The 12793-nt window shown below is 33.5% G+C and overlaps 1 long non-coding RNA gene across 3 annotated transcripts in view; it reads left to right on the plus strand.

Moving 5' to 3' along the window:
- The first annotated feature begins 1265 nt into the window (after positions 1–1265).
- LOC140607949 (uncharacterized) overlaps positions 1266–12793 on the plus strand; it is a 124091-nt gene continuing 112563 nt past the window's right edge. For all 3 annotated transcript variants that reach the window (XR_012009872.1, XR_012009873.1, XR_012009871.1), the window contains exon 1: positions 1266–1383. This is a non-coding gene — a long non-coding RNA (uncharacterized lncRNA). The remainder of the gene's footprint in view (positions 1384–12793) is intronic.

Raw genomic sequence — 12793 nt, forward strand, 5'->3', positions numbered from 1 at the left:
ATGTATATAATGTTGATAGATGTTGTATAGACAGAGAATTGAGTTTCATACATGATTTTTAAAGAAATCAGCAACTAGCTATAACTATTAATTAGATCCCTTGGGATTTTTCATGTTGAGAAGCATCACCTACATATAAATTTTTTTGTTTGTTTCTTTCTAATTTACATATCTTTGATTTTCCTATTTTGCTTTACTCAGCTGCCTCAACTGGATGGAGTTCAAAGTCAAGTGTTTATCTTGTACTTGAATTTCGAGGAATTACTTTTGAATTTTACACATTAATAATATTGGCTTTATATGTTTCATAAATACAACTTATAAGATTAAAGAAGTTCTTTTCTATTATGCTAATAAATTTTTAAGAATTATATATCAGTATATTTATCAAATTCTTTTCCTACATTAATTGAATTATGGAATGCCATTCTCCCAATCATTTAATATGTTGAATTACATTGATTTGCTAATATAAAATAAAATTTTCATTTTTTTAACAAATATGATTTTCTCACACAAAACAGTACCATTTACTGTAACTTCAAAAAGGTGAAATAGTGAGGTATAAATTTAACGAAATGTGTGCAAGATCTATATGCTGAAAACACTGTTAAATCAAAATGTGCATCAATTGGAAGACTCAGATGTCCCAATTCTCCCCCAAATGATCTACAAATTAAACACAAATCCAGTCAAAATTCAAGCAATAATCTTTGTAGATACAGACAAGCTGATTCTAAAATTTACACGGAAAAGTAAAAAAATTAAAGCAGCAAAAAGTTTAGAAGAAGGAAAACAAAGTTTAAAGAATCAGACTAATACGTTCTGAGATTTATTGTAAGGATGCACTAATGAAACAATGTCATATCAGTGAAAGGATAGACACTTAAATCAATGGAACATAATGCAGAAATAAACCCACAAAACTATGATCAATTGATTTCTAAAAGTTGCAAATAATATGCAATGGAGAAAAAGTCTTTCCTAGAAATAATGCCGGAATAATTAGATATCCACATCAAGAAAAAAAGAAAAAAAGAATCCTGACCTATACCTTATAATGTTATATTAAAATTAACTCAAAATGGATCGATGGAAAAAATAAATAGAATAATTATTGGCTGGGTGGAAGACCTTCCTCTGCCCTATGGTCTTTCTAACTGGACTTAGAATTAAGTTGCCATGAGACAGATAGGTGAAAATTAGATTTCATAGGCTTATGTATGGAGAATCCACACAGACACAAAATTCCAAAGACAATTAGGTCACAGGAATCTTGTGGGAGATAAGAAGAGGGTAGGGTCCTGAGGATACAAAGGAGGGAAAGCTCATTCCCAAGAAGGTGAAAGATGTTTGGAAAAATCAGCTTGCCCTTTTATGCAGGTAAGTTCCTTAGGAAAAGGACAGTCTCTGTTAATAGATCTCTTCCTATTACAGGCTCTTCCAGTGTAAATTCAGGCAGTTGAGGGGGAGACAGCATTTCCTCCAGCTTCTGGACTTTGATTAATTTTAACTCAAAATAATCTTTGTGCCAAAGTTGCCCGTCTTGAGGTGGCCTGCTCTGGGCCCCTACAATATAAAATATATGACTATAAAACTCTTAGAAGGTAACATGAGAGAATCTTCTTGACCTTGGATTAGATGAAGACTTTTTGATATGATACCAAATCCATGTTTTAAAACAAAAGCGATATTAATACATTGGAATTCATCACAAGTAAACACTGTCACTTTGTGGAAAACACTGTTATAAAAATGAAAAAACAAACCACTGACTGGGAGGAGATATTTTTAATTTAAACATCCCAAAAGTATTGTTTCTAGGTGTATAAAGAACTAAATAAACTCACCAATAAGAAAAAATAAATGCAGTTAGAAGTGGGTAAGTTATTTGAAAATGCATTTCACCAAAGAATAAATACATTTGAAAAGATCCTGAACAATCAGTAATATATAAATATATAATAAATTAATAAACAACACTTTCTCCCTTTTTCTCTCATTCCATTTGTTTTCTCTTTCATCCTTTTTTCCTTTCTGTGTAATTTTCATTCCTGCTTTGATCATTCTTGACAGAAAAATGATTTAATATATTTTGAATTAATTGAAACCCTTCTGATAGAAAGAGCTATGCAGGGAATGAATTTTTAATAGTGATACTTATTCAAATAAAAAAAAATACCTTTTCAAAGCCAAGTGTGTGTTTATTTAAAAACTGACAAGAGATTAACATATGTTACTGTTCTTTCCTTTCCTTCTTTGACACTTTGCTCTACATACTCTTTGTCTCTCCTTTCATTTTATGAAAAGTTATCTCATCCAATTTATCATGACTTATCTTCCTCTTTTTTTTTAATTTTATCTATTTATTCATGAGAGACACAGAGAGGGGCAGAGACATAAGCAGAGGGAGGAGAAGCAGGCTCCACACAGGGAGCCTGATGCGGGCCTCGATTCCGGTACTCTAGGATCATGTCCTGAGCTGAAGGCAGACGCTCAACTGCTGAGACACCCAGGCATCCCCATGGCTTATTTTCCATCCCTCCTCAACAAAAGGTGTCCTTTTTCCCAAATGTACTAAGTTGTTTGTTCATTATATAAAAATAAAAACATACGAAACTAACCAAATTCCATTCTGATTCTTCTTACACTATAATATTATCTCACTGCTAAAATGTATATATGTTATCTTACTCCTTATCACTAATTTTCTCACTAATATTTTCAAAGAAACTTTAATTGTTTTAATCACCCTTTGAATCCTCAATTCTCTTGATTTCAACTTCCTGTTTCCCCACCTCCCACACAGACCTGGTTTTTTATATAGGCCCTTATTTCTTTCTGGCTGTTTGGACTTCAAAAATTTACTTAAATGTCAAAATCCTGATTTTTTTTTAATCTCTAAGTGATCATAACACCACTATCTTAAAATGGAGTTGAGCTAATGTATAAATGTATTTGGTTACACAGTACAAGTTTGACAAAGGTTAAGTGTTCAATCCGATTATTATTTTCATGATGATAAATATTAATGTTATTATACACACTTTTAAGTAACATTCAATTAGATAAAATTCAAAGTGATTTGAAACACATAAATTTCTTTGCCCCCATTTCTTTTAATCCTCCAGGGCTTTGCTAGGCTCTACCCTCAGGCAAAAATATCTTTTGCTTTGAAGTTCATTTTATTACATTATACCTCCCTGGATTTATTAGTGTGGCCTATTAATGTTTAGGTTATTTCTTTTCATTTATTAAGGCCTTTCTATAAGATATTCTCTTTCTTCTCTAACTTCTTTCCAGAATTCCTAACGTCTGCGGAATGGACAAAAGCTAACCCATCCTCAATCCTGGATTCCTCTTTAAAACAGTGCAGCAGGGATCCCTGGGTGGCGCAGCGGTTTGGCGCCTGCCTTTGGCCCAGGGCGCGATCCTGGAGACCCAGGATCGAATCCCACGTCGGGCTCCCGGTGCATGGAGCCTGCTTCTCCCTCTGCCTGTGTCTCTGCCTCTCTCTCTCTCTATCTGTGTGTGACTATCATAAATAAATAAAAATTAAAAAAAAAATAAGATTTAAAAAAATAAAAATAAAAATAAAACAGTGCAGCAAAAAAATAAATAAATAAATAAATAAATAAATAAATAAATAAATAAATAAAATAAAACAGTGCAGCAAAAAAAAAAAAATTTAAAAAAAAATAAAACAGTGCAGCAAGAGGGAAGGGGTGAGGGGATGGGCAAAATGAGTGAATGGAAGTGGGAGGTATAGGTTTCCAGTTATGGAATGCATAAATTATGGGGATGAAAGGCGCAGCATAGAGAACACAGTCAATGATATTGTAATAATGTATGGTGACAGATGGTAGCTACTCTTGTGGTAAGCATAGCATAATGTTTAAACTTGTCAAATCGCTATGTGGTACACCGGCAATCAATGTAACATTATGTGTTGACTATACTTAAATTAAAAATGCATTATGGGTGCCTAGGTGGTAGAGCCGGTTGGATGTCCAACTCTTGGTTTTGATTTCAGTAGTAATCTAATGATTGTGGGATCCAGCCCCAAGTCAGGCTTCGAGGTCAGCATGGAGCCCACATGAGTTTCTCTCTCCTCTCCCTCTGGTCCTCTTGGCTCTTTCTCTCTCTAAAATAAATAAATAAAACCTTTAAAACATGCATTAAATCCCATATATTAATAAATAAAACAATATGGGAAGTGATTGACCCTAATCAATTTCAGCAACACATCAATAATGCTATACATCAAAATAGTTTTCCACACTGTAATAATATTCCTCATTAGCTAATTCCTCCATCCATTTTTTTTTAAGATTTTATTTATTTATTCATGAGAGATACAGAGAGAGAGAGGCAGAGACACAGGCAGAAGGAGAAGCAGGCTCCATGCAGGGACCCCAACATGGGACATGATCCCAGGTCTCCAGGATCATGCCCTGGGCTGAAGGGGGTGCTAAATTGCTGAGGCACCCTGGCTGCCCTCTCCCATCGATTTTTAAAAATCTTTCCCTTAAGCAAGTTTGACCATATCTTAATCTCTCCTTTTCTTACTTTCTATTTATCCAATATATCCACTTTCTTCTCTGCATGGGTTAATACCCCTGCTTCATGGCTGCAATAATTTTTTCTAGCAGAACACTCAATGTGCTTATCTCTTTTTCCATTTCCTCTATCTTCTTCAAAACCCATGAACTTTATTATATTAAGACCTTTTCATTAAAAAAAATTCTCTTATTTTAGGATGCCTGGGTGGCTCAGTGGTTAAGCGTCTGCCTTCAGCCCAGGGTGTGATGCTGGGGTCCCTGGATCGATTCCCGCATCGGGCTCCTGGCATGGAGCCTGCTTCTCCCTCTGCTTGTGACTCTGCCCCCCTCTCTCTCTCTCTCTCTGTGTCTCTCATGAATAAATAATTAAAATCTTAAAAAAAAATTAAAAAACTCCCTTATTTGTATATCTTTAAACATGTATTTCTTAAATATTTCTCAAATATTTTAACGATTTTCAAATATTTCTCAACCACCTTTATGATGGATTTTGGTTGTGCTTGGCTTGTTTGCTCTTAAACAACACTTATTACTTTCATATTTTTTTAAGTTTTATTTATTTTTTTAACATTTATTTATTTGAGAGAGAGAGAATGCAAGGGTTGGGGAGGGAGAAAGAATCTCAAGCAAATTCCATGCTAAGCACAAGTGGGGAAGAGTAGAGCGAGAAGAAGAGAGAATCTTTTTTGTTTTTTTAAAGATTTTATTTATTCATTAATGAGAGAGAGAGAGAGAGAGAGAGAGAAACAGAGTCACAGGCAGAGGGAGAAGCAGGCTCCATGCAGGGAGCCTGATGTGGGACTCGATCTTGGGTCTCCAGGATCAGGCCCTGGGCCAAAGGCGGTGCTAAACCGCTGAGCCACCCGGGCTGCCCTCCCCCCCTTTTTTAAAGATTTTATTTATTTGAGAGGGAGAGTATAAGCAAGAGAATGAGAGCACAGGAGCAGAGTAGGAGGGGCAGAGGGAAAAGCAGACTCTCTGGTGTGCAGGGAGCCCGACGTGGGGCTCTATCCCAGGATCCCAGTATTATAACCTGAGTGGCAGGCAGCCACTTAACTGACTGAAACATCCACATGCTGCAGAGAGAGAGAATTTTAAGCAGGCTCCACACTCAGCACAGAGCCCAAGTTGGGGCTTGATCTCACCACCCTGAGACCATCACTTATGCTGAAACCAAGAGTGGCATGCTTAACCAACTGTGCCACCCAGGCTCCCCTCAGATTAAGTTTTGAACACAGTTTGAAAACATATCCCCAGTCAGTGTTTATTTTTAATTATTATAAGAGGCAATTAAACTTTGCACTATACTTTCCCCCTCCTTTCAAACATTCTTTGACTTGATGACCTAGCCTCCTACTATTGAGAAATAATTGAGACTATATGTCGTCAATTCCCTTAACTATCTACTTTCTCCACTAATAGATTTCCTCTTTCCTCTTTTCCTTCAGTTTAAGTGGAATTGATGTATCTCTTCTAATCTGCACATAATTGTTTTATCTCTGCTCATGGCTTCATCCTGTCCTATGGTTTTTGAATGGGCCTAGCTCTATCAGCATTCTTTCTCTTTAGTGGTACCAACTTTTTTTCTCCTGAATCTTTATTGCAAATATATAATAATACTAAAATCTCTTCCATCACAAAAACTAAACAGACTAACAAAATCATCAAACCACCAACCTCTCCATTGAGAGTTAAATTCTAGACAATGATACAGCTCTCCTTCTAACTTTACAAGTAAAGTTTCTAGAAATAATGCTTTATGCTCACCGACTTTACTTTCTCACTTTTTTGTATATTCATCCATCTGGCTCCAACATTTATTTTACTCTGAAACTGCTCTTATATAGGCCAACAGGCCAGATGGTCCTGAAAACATACTATGAGCTAATAATGCTGAGAAAGATCTGAGATTTTTTTTTTCAATTTTGAAAGGTGTGAAGACTATCAGAATCGGAAACACTGTATAAGATCACTTTCCATTTTATAGGCAAGGCTCTGGCAAAATTCAGAATCTTCAATATATGTCAATCTCATGTGCGCAATAGCTACTTGAAATCAATTTTTGGTTTTGTTTTTGTGATTGCACATCTGGCTACATGGTTGAAAACTTGTTTACTTCAGTGAAAAACAAGTAGAGACAGAATTAAAATACAGTATCAGTCAAAATAATCATCAGAGTTATACAATGACTCTAATTCCTTGACCTAAAGTTGTTTTTTTTTTTTTTTCCCAAAGATTTTATTTATTTATTCATGAGAGACACACACAGAGAGAGGCAGACATAGGCAGAGGGAGAAGCAGGCTCCATGCAGGGAGCCCGATGTAGAACTTGATCCCAGGACTCCAGGATCATGCCCTGAGCCAAAGGCAGGTGCTAAACCACTGAGCCACCCAGGTGTCCCTGACCTAAAGTTTTAAAAGAATTATGATAAACTATCTTGCAACATAAGGAGAAATGGTGATTTATTGAAAGCCATAATGTTATCACTCCAAAGAGCACTTAACTGAAGCAGGTTTAATTTTGATGATAGGCTATAGATGCAACCCTTTTTATGTAACTCTTTTTTATGTAAATTTGGAAAATATTTTAAGGCTAATTATATGAGTATTTAGAAATAAGACATTCATACATTTCTAAAGGTAGAATAAATTGGTACCAAATTCCCTGAAGGACATTTCTTAATAATAATAATATTTAGCTTTGGTTTTAAAAGAATTATACTATTTTTGGAAGGTGTTTAGTTGTATATAATGTGAAAATTGAAAACAATCTAAAATCCATGAGTAGGTGTGATGCTAAGTAAATGTACAATGGCATACATAATTGGAGGCCATGAATGATTCTATAGTATCAAATTATATACTACTTAGAAAATATATTTCCAACAGAAGATTTAAATGACATAATAGTTTACAAAATGGCATATATCATAGGATTCCAATTTTATAAATTAAATATAATATCTGATCTATTCACTCAGAAGTCTGAAATAATTTGTAATTATTGATCTTGTTTATTTTTTGGTGGTGGGATTATGAATAATTTTTGCTTTTTGTAAACCTAAATATCCTAATTCTAAAATAAAATACAATATATTCATATAAGGCAATTTTCTGAGGAAATATTGAAATTGTTACTTGCATTCAATCACCTACAATTTAACAAAGAGGTGAATTCTACATATGACCATGTCTCAGAAGAAAATCTATCAAACTATCTATTATATTTCACAGGTGGTGATACATAAATTATACTAGAGACCATAACAGATTGTCAGTCCAGATGTTATTCAAACATTGTGATTAGCCTCATGCCTTTAAAGTCATTGGGTCAAAAATATGCACATTTCAGCACACATGTCTATTTAAAGTAATTTGGACATTTGAACTATTTACTTTTAAAATCTGGACATATTTTCTGTTCCTATGTAAGGGTTTGATGTATTTGTTACTACTCTTGACACTTTATACATATTCTCATAACTTTTATCATCTAGTTATAGTTTAAGGAACATGTATTTGTTTTAAAATAGTATCTCTATTTTTAGGATTCATGTAAGATGATCAAATTCCATTATTCAAGAATTAAACGAAATTCCCTAGATATAGATAATAGTTTTAAGAAAAATAAAAGGAGAGAAAAACTGAAGCAGACTCTATGTTGAGTGCAGAGCCCAACACGGGGTTTGATCTCACCACCCTGAGATCACCACCTGAGCCAAAACTAAGAGTCAGAGACTTAACCAATTAAACCACCCAGGTGCCCCAAGCATGTTCATTTTAAAAATTTCATAGAATTACACACTTTTAAATGTCAAAGAAACATTAACCTATTTAAGTTAAATAGATCTTTTTTTTTTTCCTAGTTGAAACTATATAGAACTTACTGGTACAATCAATATTATTTAGTTTATTTTGTTATTTTGATAAAATCCTTTCTATAATATTAACCATAAATCTATAATATTGGTAGAAATCCAAAGTCCAGGTAAATGAAGAAATTATCAATCTTTAAGGAAAGAATATCTAAGAGTTCAGAGAAACCAATAGTTTTTAATTAGCATACTTAGTCTACTCAATATTCCAATGAACAAGTATGAAAAGAAAGTGAGCAATACAATGCTATGGAGCCTGCCAAAACTATTTAAGATCCTTGTTACTTTTACATTTGACCCTCCACTTTAAATTCCAAATGACACTTGATTTTGAACTATCAAAAAATAGATTCACAGAACAGAGAAAGTACACTTTTAAATACTCTGCTAATTTAGAAGTGAAAGAAAATTAATTGAAATGATCCAACACTTTACAATAAAGTTCAGTGCCTTCAATGGGAAGACTTGCAAACAGTTCTGTGTTAACAACTTGTCTTGTTTCTAAAATTAATTGCCTTCAGCTGTATTAACAATAGAGTATGATCAAGTAACATGAAGGCTTTGGACAGATCAATAATAAAGGCATCCTAATTTATCCTTCCTTCACCACCATCACCACAAGATTAATAAGTTTCAAAAGAGCCAGTTGAATGAAGTCTTTAGCCTAAAATTGCTGCTAAAACATTATCCAAATACAAAGCACAAACAGCTCCTCAAATTGCTAAACCAATCAGGCAAAAGTAACAAAGACTTAGCAGTAGGGGGAAGGGGCATTTGCAAACACACATTTCTTATGCATCTGCTATAAAATGCTATAATCCCTAAGAGCCTGAATTGTCTTTTGCATATGCAAGACTCAAGGAAGTCAACAAAAATAGAGAAATTAGTGGCTTGGTGGCCAAAGATTTTGTTGTACAAAGAACCATAATGGTTTGTCTTCATTTTCATCTTTTTCTTACATAATCCTTTCTGTAATAATAAGAACCAGAGCTTTATAAAAAGTTTGATGATGCAAATGCTACATTAAGAAAATAATCCAATTAAACATGCACTGAGCCTACTCTATCCAGCTCTTGATATATGCAGACAAATATATATAAATTCATGAAAAGCTCTATAAATAAAACATTTCTGATAAATTATGGCTTTAGGAACGTCTGTTTCAAAAAAAAAAAAAAAGTAGCATTTCACAAGAGGTTAGGAGAGCATTTTCCTAGTCCTATATTTGCCTAAGAAAAGTTCTCTGATCTTAGGTAAACACTTGGTGCAATATATCTCTTATGGGTATTTATTGCTCTTTAATTATATGATACTAACTATAATCTCATCAGAGAACAGGAAGGGAAAGCAGTTCAGTGACTCATTGTTCCAGCATGTTCAACTGTTAGATCTCCTATAACTATTTGGTGATATAAAAGCAATATACATGTATATCTATACATACATAGAGAGAAATTTAATTTTTCATTTTAATATGTGTATATTTCATTTTGTACAATGTAAGTCTCTTAGGTTATTCTACTTTTCCAGACTAAAGAAATGATGTATATGATCAGAATGGACATTGTTTCTGAAAATTTTAGAATATACTAAATTACTAAACTTAGCCTTGTTTTGTTATGAGAGTATTTTCAGTGGTTATTCATGTTTAAAATCATTCTAAAACACAAATTCCCTTTTCTATAAAATGACTCTTTATTGAATTTAGTATTCCAAATTTGGACTTAGAATGCAAAGATTATAAAAATAATATATACTCGAAAAGTAATTAAATATATGGAGGTTGAATTTGAAGTCTAATGTTTAAGAAAACATAACTGGAGATTATAATTCATTTCCAATATTACTTTGCTCTCTTGCATTTATTAAAATTATTTTTATATAATTTAGTAGAATAAATCCCGAGTTTTTATAATTTACTGAAAGATCTCTAGCTCAAATATCATCTCCCTATATACTTATTTATCTATTATTAAAAACTAAGCATTAATGAAGAAAATTGAATTTATCATTCAGAATTGAATTATTCATTAGAGATATTTACATAAAGATAAAAATATTGATGAATTGATTCCAAATGAAAAACCTCAAACTTGAAAAAGGAACATTTAGAGAGATTTAGAGCAAACTGATAATGAATAATAGGATGTGCTAAAAGGTATTATTGTAGTCATCTTAAGGGCATGACCTAGAGATAAATTCATATTAAAATATATAAAAGTTCTATACTCCATTTGCTCAGGTAGTAGACAAGCCACTCTATCAGAAATACTTTTACAATGCCATTATTATATTATTAAATGACTTTTTAAAAATGTCAGTGCTAGCCAAAAATGATCAAATGAGGAAAGATTGACTTTGACACCTTTGTACTTCTCCCTATACCATCTTGTAATGCTAGCTGAATGGGAACATACAGAGGAGGTTGCTGGTATGCAAAGCAGTGTCTGGCTCTGACTGAATTGACAGGACAATTCTGTGGACCAGAAATTCAGTCATTTGAAACAATTTTCTTTCTTCCCTTCCAAATGACTTATACCTTATAGTGATCCATATCTCCCAGTCTCCAACCAAGCACCACTTCTTCCCTTGTATATATTATCCTCTGCCCCCATTGCCTTCCCTCTGTTCTTTGAAACATTTACTAGGAATCCCATCCACCTGATAGGTAGTGCCAATGCTGAGTTTATAGCACCCTGAAAGCAACAATGGACATATTACTTCTTCAAGTCATTTTTTTGAAAAATTTTCTACCAGGACGCCTGGGTGGCTCAATGGTTGAACGTCTGCCTTGGGCTCAGGGCATGACCCTTGGTCCCAGATGGAGTCCCCAGATCCAGCTCCCCATAGGGAGCCTGCTTCCCTCTCTGCCTATGTCTCTGCCTCTCTCTGTGTCTCTCATGAATAAATAAATAAAATCTTAAAAAAAAAGAAAAGTTTTCTACCTATTTATAGGCCCTATCAGCCATTTTTTCACAATGAAAAATAAAAACAATAAATTCAATTAAGTAACACTTAATATAGTCTCTAAATAGAAAATACAAATCTACCATCATTGTCTCAGTTATTCAATTGGTTCCACTTATAAAAACAGTATCAGTTTCCTACTGATATATAAAATAACTCTTCTGATCCATGAAATGTAAATGATTGGTCAGGATAATACTGCTACAAAACGCTACGAGATTCGACACAGGTAAGTATTTTGAAAAATGGTGATTTGAAAAAAAAGAAAAAAATAATAATTTGAAAATTCATTATAAAATTGAGCATGATTATACATAGTATATATATATCATGTACTATATATATATATATATATATATATATATATACTACTTTGATCTTAATTAGATGTGCTGTAATGTAATAATAGACTGCACTATAAGAAATGAATTCAGTGAACTCTTCATATCTTCCAGAGCTTTTAATATAATTATTTTACCAGAAATAATACTGGAAGACTTAGTTCACAAATCCTTTATTATATAGTTCTCAATGTATGGCTAACACCCAAATGCATAACAGAGAGGTCTCAATCTATATCACTACTTATATTAATGATAGCTAAATATCCCTTGGTGCTTAAGTCAGGTACCATACTAGATTATTGAAAGTCTAACTCAACTAATTCGGGCAGGTTTAGGAAATGGGATAATGAAGAGGAGGACTGAAGAATAAACAGGCATTTGTTAGAACCAGCTCTTTTTGATTAGAAGCATCTTTCTAGCATGAAACACATTTTCTAAAGAGTCAACCTTTAAGTATACGGATAAGTGGAAGTGGTTATGACAAAAATGAGATAAAATAGCAAGGAGAAAAAGGAAAATGGAATGAACAGAAGTAAGCCATTCTCCTTTAGGACATTGACCAATTTGACCACGTTTTTTAGGCTTCTATCAAGACACTGGCCCCTGTTTCGTTTGGAGGCACTTTGACCATTTCAGTTTCTCCTCCTGGTTATCGGCCTGTCCCTTTACCTGTCTCCCACTCTGTAGCCATTCCTTAGAGTCATAGTATTGTCTGTGGTAGTACTATGGTTCTGCCTCAAACCACATTTCTAGATAAATAAAGCTCTTATGTTTGTGACTATATTACATATTGCCTCTTTATAAGTCCCTTCTCTTCTTCCTTTCTTTTTGTATTTAAGACTTGGGCAGTTCAATGCTTTTAATCCCTTCTCCCTTCCCCCATTTTAAAAAGAGTCTCGTAAATGTTGAATCTGACTATAAAGTCTTTTTAAAAGTTTTTTATTTGAAAAAGAATTTGAACATACATCAGACATATGCTCATAAGAAGTCTGTACGACTAATTTTTCTGTAAATTTCCACGGGCTAGTAACTCTAGGTGACCTTT

Source organism: Canis lupus, chromosome 17, assembly GCF_048164855.1.
Source record: "Canis lupus baileyi chromosome 17, mCanLup2.hap1, whole genome shotgun sequence".
Lineage (NCBI taxonomy): Eukaryota > Metazoa > Chordata > Mammalia > Carnivora > Canidae > Canis > Canis lupus.